This window comes from Lissotriton vulgaris, chromosome 6 (assembly GCF_964263255.1).
Source record: "Lissotriton vulgaris chromosome 6, aLisVul1.2, whole genome shotgun sequence".
NCBI classification, from domain to species: domain Eukaryota; kingdom Metazoa; phylum Chordata; class Amphibia; order Caudata; family Salamandridae; genus Lissotriton; species Lissotriton vulgaris.
In genome coordinates, this window is record NC_141694.1 from 1,034,520,418 (window position 1) to 1,034,533,651 (window position 13,234).

Genomic DNA, 13,234 nt, shown 5'->3' on the forward strand with positions numbered 1-13,234 from the left:
CTGAATCTGACGAGTTCGAAAAAGTTGTTACTTTTCTCCTTCTCATTTCTATTGGTTCATTTTGAGGATCTGATGGATTGGGGTCCATATAGGAATAGTATCCATCTACTAAGTAGGGGTATACTTTTTCTTTGTTGTAATATTTCAGATCTTTTTGAAATTTGTCTAGTTTTCTTTTTGAAATATAGTCAGTATAGGAGTTTAATTCAGTTTCTACTTCTTCAAGTCTTTTTTTGATATCTGGTATGTTATCTAAGGATTTTATTTTATTTTCTAAATCTTGTATTTCTTGTAATAATTCCAACAAAACTGTTTTAGCTGTCTCAACTATGAGCATCATCATATCTCTTGAACACCTATTTGCAATAAGGGACCATTTTTCTAGAAAATGTATTACTTGTATAAATAGGCCCGGGATGTTTTTAATTTGTAAGCCTTGCGGAATAACTCCTGCCTTTAGGTAATCAAGGATGAATTTGCCATGTAAGTCAATACGTCTGGTCTTTTTCTTAAGATCTAGTAATTTTGTAATTCTTCATTATGGCTGGCATTAGCTGTGGTAATATTATCAAAATGTATTGCTGCACCTACCATAGATACAAAGTCTTCTTCTGAAAAGCCAAAAGATTGCATGTTGGCCATAGTGTTTCAAAATGGCAAAGAATTGATATAGGACAGAATTTTTTTTTTAAATTTAGTGATCGGGTCAAGAGTCTCTATTTATGGAAAAGAGAAAATTGTTTGGAAGGAAAATGAAGGCGAAAAGGGTGAAGAATACAATAGATGAGAGAGATTTTCAAATAAAGATTGAACAAAAATAGTCAAAACTAATCCAAGTGATATATAAGGATATCAATCAAGGCACTTAATTTATAAAGTGTCCTTTACATAACCATCGAACTGCTCTTATAAACATTGAGTGATTAAACTAAGGCTAAACCCCTCATGGAAGGTCCATGAGTAACACAATTTGGAAAGGAAGGGGACCCCTACTTCTAATGTCGTCACTACTAGTAGGGAATAAATTAAACTATTTTTTGAAAGAACGAACAGTAGTGAACATGGTCATTAAGCCAAGAAACCCAAGAACAACTATAAATACATAAAATGAGTATTGTGACATGTAAACAAAATTAGTCGAAACCAGTCTTACTGTTTATATTCAAAATAGTATTTGTGATTTATTTAAATATTTTCTTCATTTTTGATAAGATTTTCTTTTATAAAAATACCTATAAATCATTAAAAAATCAATGACATACATTTAGTGATTTTAGAAAAATATCTAAACATAATTAAACATAGAAGAAGGAAAGAGGGGGGAAAAAAGAATGCAAAAACAACACAAATGACTATGGTGGTAATTCGGGCTAGTGGAGTAAGCAAAGCGGTGGATGGAGACTCGTTCTTTGATTAAATTGATAGCCCTGGTTTTGGTATGGTGAGGAACTACCAACGCTATCTGAATCTGACGAGTTCGAAAAAGTTGTTACTTTTCTCCTTCTCATTTCTATTGGTTCATTTTGAGGATCTGATGGATTGGGGTCCATATAGGAATAGTATCCATCTACTAAGTAGGGGTATACTTTTTCTTTGTTGTAATATTTCAGATCTTTTTGAAATTTGTCTAGTTTTCTTTTTGAAATATAGTCAGTATAGGAGTTTAATTCAGTTTCTACTTCTTCAAGTCTTTTTTTGATATCTGGTATGTTATCTAAGGATTTTATTTTATTTTCTAAATCTTGTATTTCTTGTAATAATTCCAACAAAACTGTTTTAGCTGTCTCAACTATGAGCATCATCATATCTCTTGAACACCTATTTGCAATAAGGGACCATTTTTCTAGAAAATGTATTACTTGTATAAATAGGCCCGGGATGTTTTTAATTTGTAAGCCTTGCGGAATAACTCCTGCCTTTAGGTAATCAAGGATGAATTTGCCATGTAAGTCAATACGTCTGGTCTTTTTCTTAAGATCTAGTAATTTTGTAATTCTTCATTATGGCTGGCATTAGCTGTGGTAATATTATCAAAATGTATTGCTGCACCTACCATAGATACAAAGTCTTCTTCTGAAAAGCCAAAAGATTGCATGTTGGCCATAGTGTTTCAAAATGGCAAAGAATTGATATAGGACAGAATTTTTTTTTTAAATTTAGTGATCGGGTCAAGAGTCTCTATTTATGGAAAAGAGAAAATTGTTTGGAAGGAAAATGAAGGCGAAAAGGGTGAAGAATACAATAGAGGAGAGAGATTTTCAAATAAAGATTGAACAAAAATAGTCAAAACTAATCCAAGTGATATATAAGGATATCAATCAAGGCACTTAATTTATAAAGTGTCCTTTACATAACCATCGAACTGCTCTTATAAACATTGAGTGATTAAACTAAGGCTAAACCCCTCATGGAAGGTCCATGAGTAACACAATTTAGAAAGGAAGGGGACCCCTACTTCTAATGTCGTCACTACTAGTAGGGAATAAATTAAACTATTTTTTGAAAGAACGAACAGTAGTGAACATGGTCATTAAGCCAAGAAACCCAAGAACAACTATAAATACATAAAATGAGTATTGTGACATGTAAACAAAATTGGTCGAAACCAGTCTTACTGTTTATATTCAAAATAGTATTTGTGCTTTATTTCAATATTTTCTTCATTTTTGTTAAGATTTTCTTTTATAAAAATACCTATAAATCATTAAAAAATCAATGACATACATTTAGTGATTTTAGAAAAATATCTAAACATAATCAAACATAGAAGAAGGAAAGAGGGGGGAAAAAGAATGCAAAACAACACAAATGACCATGGTGGTAATTCGGGCTAGTGTAGTAAGCAAAGCGGTGGATTGAGACTCGTTCTTTGATTAAATTGATAGCCCTGGTTTTGGTATGGTGAGGAACTACCAACGCTATTTGAATCTGACGAGTTCGTAAAAGTTGTTACTTTTCTCCTTCTCATTTCTATTGGATCATTTTGAGGATCTGATGGATTGGGGTCCATATAGGAATAGTATCCATCTACTAAGTAGGGGTATACTTTTTCTTTGTTGTAATATTTCAGATCTTTTTGAAATTTGTCTAGTTTTCTTTTTGAAAGATAGTCAGTATAGGAGTTTAATTCGGTTTCTACTTCTTCAAGTCTTTTTTTGATATCTGGTATGCTATTTAATGATTTTATTTTATTTTCTAAATCTTGTATTTCTTGTAATAATTCCAACAAAACTGTTTTAGCTGTCTCAACTATCAGCATCATCATATCTCTTGAACACCTATTTGCAATAAGGGACCATTTTTCTAGAAAATGTTTTACTTGTATAAATAGGCCCGGGATGTTTTTAATTTGTAAGCCTTGCGGAATAACTCCGGCCTTTAGGTAATCAAGGATGAATTTGCCATGTAACTCAATACGTCTGGTCTTTTTCTTAAGCTCTAGTAATTTTTGTAATTCTTCATTATGGCTGGCATTAGCTGTGGTAATATTATCAAAATGTATTGCTGCACCTACCATAGATACAAAGTCTTCTTCTGAAAAGCCAAAAGATTGCATGTTGGCCATAGTGTTTCAAAATGGGGAATAATTGATATAGGACAGAAAAAATGTTAAATTTAGTGATTGGGTCAAGAGTCTCTATTTATGGAAAAAGGAAAATTGTTTGGAAGGAAAATGAAGGAGAAAAGGGTGAAGAATAGACTAGAGGAGGAGAGATATTCGAATAAAGATTGAACAAAAATAGTCAAATCTAATCCAAGTGATATATAAGGATATTAATCAAGGCACTTAATTTCATAAAGTGTCCGTTACATAACCATTGAACTGCTCTTATAAACATTGAGTGATTAAACTAAGGCTAAACCCCTCATGGAAGGTCCATGAGTAACACACTTTGGAAAGGAAGGGGACCCCTACTTCTAATGTCGTCACTACTAGTAGGGAATAAATTAAACTATTTTTTGAAAGAACGAACAGTATTGAACATGGTCATTAAGCCAAGAAACCCAAGAACAACTATAAATACATAAAATGAGTATTGTGACATGTAAACAAAATTAGTCGAAACCAGTCTTACTGTTTATATTCAAAATAGTATTTGTGATTTATTTAAATATTTTCTTCATTTTTGTTAAGATTTTCTTTTATAAAAATACCTATAAATCATTAAAAAATCAATGACATACATTTAGTGATTTTAGAAAAATATCTAAACATAATCAAACATAGAAGAAGGAAAGAGGGGGGGGGGGAAATGCAAAACAACACAAATGACTATGGTGGTAATTCGGGCAAGTGGAGTAAGCAAAGCGGTGGATTGATAGCCCTGGTTTTGGTATGGTGAGGAACTACCAACGCTATCTGAATCTGACGAGTTCGAAAAAGTTGTCACTTTTCTCCTTCTCATTTCTATTGGATCATTTTGAGGATCTGATGGATTGGGGTCCATATAGGAATAGTATCCATCTACTAAGTAGGGGTATACTTTTTCTTTGTTGTAATATTTCAGATCTTTTTGAAATTTGTCTAGTTTTCTTTTTGAAAGATAGTCAGTATAGGAGTTTAATTCGGTTTCTACTTCTTCAAGTCTTTTTTTGATATCTGGTATGCTATTTAATGATTTTATTTTATTTTCTAAATCTTGTATTTCTTGTAATAATTCCAACAAAACTGTTTTAGCTGTCTCAACTATCAGCATCATCATATCTCTTGAACACCTATTTGCAATAAGGGACCATTTTTCTAGAAAATGTTTTACTTGTATAAATAGGCCTGGGATGTTTTTAATTTGTAAGCCTTGCGGAATAACTCCTGCCTTTAGGTAATCAAGGATGAATTTGCCATGTAACTCAATACGTCTGGTCTTTTTCTTAAGCTCTAGTAATTTTTTTAATTCTTCATTATGGCTGGCATTAGCTGTGGTAATATTATCAAAATGCATTGCTGCACCTACCATAGATACAAAGTCTTCTTCTGAAAAGCCAAAAGATTGCATGTTGGCCATAGTGTTTCAAAATGGGGAATAATTGATATAGGACAGAAAAAATGTTAAATGTAGTGATTGGGTCAAGAGTCTCTATTTATGGAAAAGAGAACATTGTTTGGAAGGAAAATGTAGGAGAAAAGGGTGAAGAATAGACTAGAGGAGGAGAGATATTCGAATAAAGATTGAACAAAAATAGTCAAAACTAATCCAAGTGATATATAAGGATATTAATCAAGGCACTTAATTTATAAAGTGTCCTTTACATAACCATCAAACTGCTCTTATAAACATTGAGTGATTAAACTAAGGCTAAACCCCTCATGGAAGGTCCATGAGTAACACAATTTGGAAAGGAAGGGGACCCCTACTTCTAATGCCGTCACTACTAGTAGGGAATAAATTAAACTATTTTTTGAAAGAACGAACTGTAGTGAACATGGTCATTAAGCCAAGAAACCCAAGAACAACTATAAATACATAAAATGAGTATTGTGACATGTAAACAAAATTAGTCGAAACCAGTCTTACTGTTTATATTCAAAATAGTATTTGTGATATATTTAAATATTTTCTTCATTTTTGTTAAGATTTTCTTTAATAAAAATACCTATAAATCATTAAAAAATCAATGACATACATTTAGTGATTTTAGAAAAATATCTAAACATAATCAAACATAGAAGAAGGAAAGAGGGGGGAAAAAGAATGCAAAACAACACAAATGACTATGGTGGTAATTCGGGCTAGTGGAGTAAGCAAAGCGGTGGATGGAGACTCGTTCTTTGATTAAATTGATAGCCCTGGTTTTGAAATGTGAGGAACTACCAATGCTATCTGAATCTGACGAGTTCGAAAAAGTTGTTACTTTTCTCCTTCTCATTTCTATTGGTTCATTTTGAGGATCTGATGGATTGGGGTCCATATAGGAATAGTATCCATCTACTAAGTAGGGGTATACTTTTTCTTTGTTGAAATATTTCAGATCTTTTTGAAATTTGTCTAGTTTTCTTTTTGAAAGATAGTCAGTATAGGAGTTTAATTCAGTTTCTACTTCTTCAAGTCTTTTTTTGATATCTGGTATGTTATCTAATGATTTTATTTTATTTTCTAAATCTTGTATTTCTTGTAATAATTCCAACAAAACTGTTTTAGCTGTCTCAACTATCAGCATCATCATATCTCTTGAACACCTATTTGCAATAAGGGACCATTTTTCTAAAAAATGTTTTACTTGTATAAATAGGCCCGGGATGTATTTAATTTGTAAGCCTTGTGGAATAACTCCTGCCTTTAGGTAATCAAGGATGAATTTGCCATGTAACTCAATACGTCTGGTCTTTTTCTTAAGATCTAGTAATTTTTGTAATTCTTCATTATGGCTGGCATTAGCTGTGGTAATATTATCAACATTTATTGCTGCACCTACCATAGATACAAAGTCTTCTTCTGAAAAGCCAAAAGATTGCATGTTGGCCATAGTGTTTCAAAATGGGGAAGAATTGATATAGGACAGAAAAATTTTTAAATTTAGTGATTGGGTCAAGAGTTCTATTTATGGAAAAGAGAAAATTGTTTGGAAGGAAAATGTAGGAGAAAAGGGTGAAGAATAGACTAGAGGAGGAGAGATATTCGAATAAAGATTGAACAAAAATAGTCAAAACTAATCCAAGTGATATATAAGGATATTAATCAAGGCACTTAATTTATAAAGTGTCCTTTACATAACCATCGAACTGCTCTTATAAACATTGAGTGATTAAACTAAGGCTAAACCAGGGCTATCAATTTTATCAAAGAACGAGTCTCCATCCACTGCTTTGCTTACTCAACTAGCCCGAATTACCACCATAGTCATTTGTGTTGTTTTGCATTCTTCCCCCCCCTCTTTCCTTCTTCTATGTATGATTATGTTTAGATATTTTTCTAAAATCACTAAATGTATGTCATTGATTTTTTAATGATTTATAGGTATTTTTATAAAAGAAAATCTTAACAAAAAAGAAGAAAATATTTAAATATATCACAAATACTATTTTGAATATAAACAGTAAGACTGGTTTTGACTAATTTTGTTTACATGTCACAATACTCATTTTATGTATTTATAGTTGTTCTTGGGTTTCTTGGCTTAATGACCATGTTCACTACAGTTCGTTCTTTCAAAAAATAGTTTAATTTATTCCCTACTAGTAGTGACGGCATTAGAAGTAGGGGTCCCCTTCCTTTCCAAATTGTGTTACTCATGGACCTTCCATGAGGGGTTTAGCCTTAGTTTAATCACTCAATGTTTATAAGAGCAGTTCGATGGTTATGTAAAGGACACTTTATAAATTAAGTGCCTTGAATAATATTCTTATATATCACTTGGATTAGTTTTGACTATTTTTGTTCAATCTTTATTCGAATATCTCTCCTCCTCTAGTCTATTCTTCACCCTTTTCTCCTTCATTTTCCTTCCAAACAATTTTCTCTTTTCCATAAATAGAGACTCTTGACCCAATCACTACATTTAACATTTTTTCTGTCCTATATCAATTATTCCCCATTTTGAAACACTATGGCCAACATGCAATCTTTTGGCTTTTCAGAAGAAGACTTTGTATCTATGGTAGGTGCAGCAATACATTTTGATAATATTACCACAGCTAATGCCAGCCATAATGAAGAATTACAAAAATTACTAGAGCTTAAGAAAAAGACCAGACGTATTGAGTTACATGGCAAATTCATCCTTGATTACCTAAAGGCAGGAGTTATTCCGCAAGGCTTACAAATTAAAAACATCCCAGGCCTATTTATACAAGTAAAACATTTTCTAGAAAAATGGTCCCTTATTGCAAATAGGTGTTCAAGAGATATGATGATGCTGATAGTTGAGACAGCTAAAACAGTTTTGTTGGAATTATTACAAGAAATACAAGATTTAGAAAATAAAATAAAATCATTAAATAGCATACCAGATATCAAAAAAAGACTTGAAGAAGTAGAAACCGAATTAAACTCCTATACTGACTATCTTTCAAAAAGAAAACTAGACAAATTTCAAAAAGATCTGAAATATTACAACAAAGAAAAAGTATACCCCTACTTAGTAGATGGATACTATTCCTATATGGACCCCAATCCATCAGATCCTCAAAATGATCCAATAGAAATGAGAAGGAGAAAAGTAACAACTTTTTCGAACTCTTCAGATTCAGATAGCGTTGGTAGTTCCTCACCATACCAAAACCAGGGCTATCAATTTAATCAAAGAACGAGTCTCAATCCACCGCTTTGCTTACTCCACTTGCCCGAATTACCACCATAGTCATTTGTGTTGTTTTGCATTCTTTCCCCCCCCCTCTTTCCTTCTTCTATGTTTGATTATGTTTAGATATTTTTCTAAAAATACTAAATGTATGTCATTGATTTTTTAATGATTTATAGGTATTTTTATAAAAGAAAATCTTAACAAAAAAGAAGAAAATATTTAAATAAATCACAAATACTATTTTGAATATAAACAGTAAGACTGGTTTTGACTAATTTTGTTTACATGTCACAATACTCATTTTATGTATTTATAGTTGTTCTTGGGTTTCTTGGCTTAATGACCATGTTCACTACTGTTCGTTCTTTCAAAAAATAGTTTAATTTATTCCCTACTAGTAGTGACGACGTTAGAAGTAGGGGTCCCCTTCCTTTCCAAATTGTGTTACTCATGGACCTTCCATGAGGGGTTTAGCCTTAGTTTAATCACTCAATGTTTATAAGAGCAGTTCGATGGTTATGTAAAGGACACTTTATAAATTAAGTGCCTTGATTAATATCCTTATATATCACTTGGATTAGTTTTGACTATTTTTGTTCAATCCTTATTTGAATATCTCTCCTCCTCTAGTCTATTCTTCACCCTTTTCTCCTTCATTTTCCTTCCAAACAATTTTCTCTTTTCCATAAATAGAGACTCTTGACCCAATCACTAAATGTAACATTTTTTCTGTCCTATATCAATTCTTCCCCATTTTGAAACACTATGGCCAACATGCAATCTTTTGGCTTTTCAGAAGAAGACTTTGTATCTATGGTAGGTGCAGCAATAAATTTAGATAATATTACCACAGCTAATGCAAGCCATAATGAAGAATTACAAAAATTACTAGATCTTAAGAAAAAGACCAGACGTATTGAGTTACATGGCAAATTCATCCTTGATTACCTAAAGGCAGGAGTTATTCCGCAAGGCTTACAAATTAAAAACATCCCGGGCCTATTTATACAAGTAAAACATTTTCTAGAAAAATGGTCCCTTATTGCAAATAGGTGTTCAAGAGATATGATGATGCTGATAGTTGAGACAGCTAAAACAGTTTTGTTGGAATTATTACAAGAAATACAAGATTTAGAAAATAAAATAAAATCATTAGATAACATACCAGATATCAAAAAAAGACTTGAAGAAGTAGAAACTGAATTAAACTCCTATACTGACTATCTTTCAAAAAGAAAACTAGACAAATTTCAAAAAGATCTGAAATATTACAACAAAGAAAAAGTATACCCCTACTTAGTAGATGGATACTATTCCTATATGGACCCCAATCCATCAGATCCTCAAAATGAACCAATAGAAATGAGAAGGAGAAAAGTAACAACTTTTTCGAACTCGTCAGATTCAGATAGCGTTGGTAGTTCCTCACCATACCAAAACCAGGGCTATCAATTTAATCAAAGAACGAGTCTCCATCCACCGCTTTGCTTACTCCACTAGCCCGAATTACCACCATAGTCATTTGTGTTGTTTTGCATTCTTTTTCCCCCCCTCTTTCCTTCTTCTATGTTTGATTATGTTTAGATATTTTTCTAAAATCACTAAATGTATGTCATTGATTTTTTAATGATTTATAGGTATTTTTATAAAAGAAAATCTTAACAAAAATGAAGAAAATATTTAAATAAATCACAAATACTATTTTGAATATAAACAGTAAGACTGGTTTCGACTAATTTTGTTTACATGTCACAATACTCATTTTATGTATTTATAGTTGTTCTTGGGTTTCTTGGCTTAAGGGCAGGGTCATCAGTCACACCGCAGGGGCCGGAGCCAGCATTGTTCAGGGAAAGCTCAGCCCCTCCCCTCACATCTGCAGGCTAATCTCACACTCACCCCTGGGGCAGGCCCCTCCAGACTCCTGGAGCCAAGCTCACCAGCCGGCTCCAGCCAATCACACGACAGGCATACTTTACCTTATTATGCCACTTTCTAGAAGTGGCACTTACACGCTAGCCACATTCCTCCAACATACATCATCACGTAGCATTTCATCACACGAGTGCACCCATACCAAACTCGGGCCTGCACTCCCAACACCTCAAGAACTACCATGTATACATACATTCCCAATGCATTCCTATGGGTGGCAGGCCATTCTCACCCACGCATTCAGAGAACACGGCACGTACACTGAGCCACGTGCGCAATCACCAGATAATCTTAGCACTAGATCACCTATCACAAGCAACAATTTTCAGGGGTCAACCTGCCAGAAGGGCCAAGTCCAACAACTACAGCATGATGAGTGGCTCCATGGCATCTGTTGCCCTTCCGATGATGCCCTGGGTGGGGCTCCCTATTGTAGTTCCGGCTGCCATCCGATTTTACATCATGTCAGAGCAGGTATAAAATTCCTGCTGTTAACTCGCCTTATCACATGTTTTGTGTTCTTATTGCCGATCGGTCTGGTCATTGTGAATGTTGAGGTGTGGTGTTGTTGCTGCTTTGTGCATGGGAACGCCTATTCTGCATCTCATTAGCGATATTTGCGGTGGTCCTCTGAAGCAATGTTTTTTGTGGCTGTTATTGCATGAAAAGTAGTGCTGTTGGCTGTTAGCACCTGCTTGTGAATGGTGGGGTAAATTTATCACGACTTTGGCTGCGAGAGAGTGACATTAATTCAGCGATAGCTACTTGTGAATATGCCCCCCAGTATTTCTGAATGCTATGGTCAGCAAATTTCGGAGTTGTTGTCATATTTTGCACTTTAATTATTATGTCAGGACGGCAAGCAATTTAACAGGCAGCCTCGTGGCCACATTTACTCCCGCGGAAAACACAGCGGCCGGGCTTGATTAGGAAACATGTGCTTGCAGCTCTTCATAGTTAAGTGGACTAGTGGTGTGTTTGTGGGCTGACACTGATGGGGAACCACTCCAGCAGCCACAGCAGTCCGTGCAGTGCTCTCAGCCACCGGTGGATCATCAGGTGTTGTGATATCCCCATTTTCAAATAATGTACCTTGGCACACGTGATGCGAGCAGCGCTGCCATTGCCTCTGAAGCCTGTGCCTTTATTCTCCTGGAGAAAGCCACCGGCAGCAGCAGGATGTCCCGCCTTGGCTACTGAAACATGCGTCACGTCCTCACCGATGTATCAAACAAGCGCCGGGTTGTCATGGTTGAATATTGTCATATTGTGAGATTACCAGCTAGCTCTGCGGTTTCTGAGCCAGCTCTCAAGCATGCCAGGAACAGTGTTTTGCTGAGTTCCAGCTTAATTTCAGTCTCAGTTTGGTGTGTGAACTAGCGCTCCAGCTTGGCAGCTGGGGAGGCACTATTTTGCATAACTTTGCATTTCAGTGCGGTGATGCGGCCCACCACACTGAAATGCGTTAGTATCACGTCTAATATGTGATACTTGGCAGTGTTGGACTGCTACAAATCCCCCAAGTGTTGTATCAGTGCACATATACAGATAGTATCCATTGAATACTTCCCTCGTTTTACCAGTTTCCATGAAAGTCTTTGTGTACATTATAGCGGGTATCAGTCTTATAACAGCAATCCCCTAAATTCAATAATTTGCGATCACTGTCGGCTGCAGACTACCTCCTCCCCTCCCAGAGCTAGCGGTTCAGGCAATGACCAATTACATATTCCTACAAAGTATCCACCAAGTACTTGCCGACCTCACAGGTGGGTGCCTTCGATTGTAAGGATGGACTCACGTAAGTATGAACAATGAGTTTCCAAGAAAGTAACTCGGAGCACTCACAGGCACATAATTCCATTTATTATACACTGAGGTGTTTCAGTGAATAGCCTTTTCTCAGTGCTTGTTGATGAAAAAAACTACACAGTCATATTAATTTCCTTAATTTTGCAAAATTCACATGAGATGTTCCTATTGGAGAAACGTGTTGAATGGAAGAGGACTGGTGCCATACTAGTCTCTATACTTTATCTCCAGCTACCTTATTTGTGTGGCAAAATCCCCATACAATGCAAATGGAATACCTGCGTGATTACGATCAGCAATAACTCCATATCTCAGATGTCTCAATTGTTCATATCACCTCTAATGAATAGAAAACAGTGCAGGTCAGTGAAAATATATATAAAAATATATATATATATATATATATATATATATACATAGATATATATATTACCTACTGGCGGGCGCCAGTAGGTATATATAGTTAGGATTTTTTCCCTATGGGATTTCTGAAAATTCTATGTCTAATAACTTTGGCGTTTGTGGACGGAATTGGCTGAAATTTTCAGGAAAATGGCACATTTTGTTTCTGAGCAGCCCCTGAAAATTTGGGGGGGGTTCGTCAAGGGGGGGCGAGAAAAAAGGGGGGTCCCAAAACGCGTTTTCCCAATGTTAATTTCCATAAGGCGGTTGGCCTCACTTTTAGCCCGAACGGCTGAATGGATTTGCACGAAACTTGGCAAAATTGTAGGGACTGTTAGCCCGATGTGCCTTTGCTAGGTCTCAATATATGTGCTTCAGTGTATTTTGAGAAATTAACGTTCAAAAAAAGATATATATCTGTAACAGCGCTCCGGGCTGCGCTCCGGTTCGCGTACTTTTCGCGTAACGGAACTTTGCGATGCGAAGCTGATTGGCTCTCCTGTGTCTGTCAACATTCTAAACAGTCCGGAGCGGCCGCCATCTTGTCTCTCGGTAGGATCGAGAGACAAGAGGAGGCCAAAACAAAGAGGGAAATTACCATAAGGGGGCATAGTAGATCCTCGTTGACCCCCTAGGTTTTATGTGGAGGTTTTAAAAGGGCCCAGCAGGGGAAAAAAAAAAAAAATTGTTTTTTTTTGCGTGGTGAGCGCCTAGTCCGCGAACCGGGAAGCGTTCTGGGCAGCGTACTATAAGGAAAAAAGAATGATAGACTTTTCAAATACTGTATGTTAATTGTTTGTTGTTTTTGTTGATTTTTTTTTTTCCTTTATTTTTTAGGCATATTTTT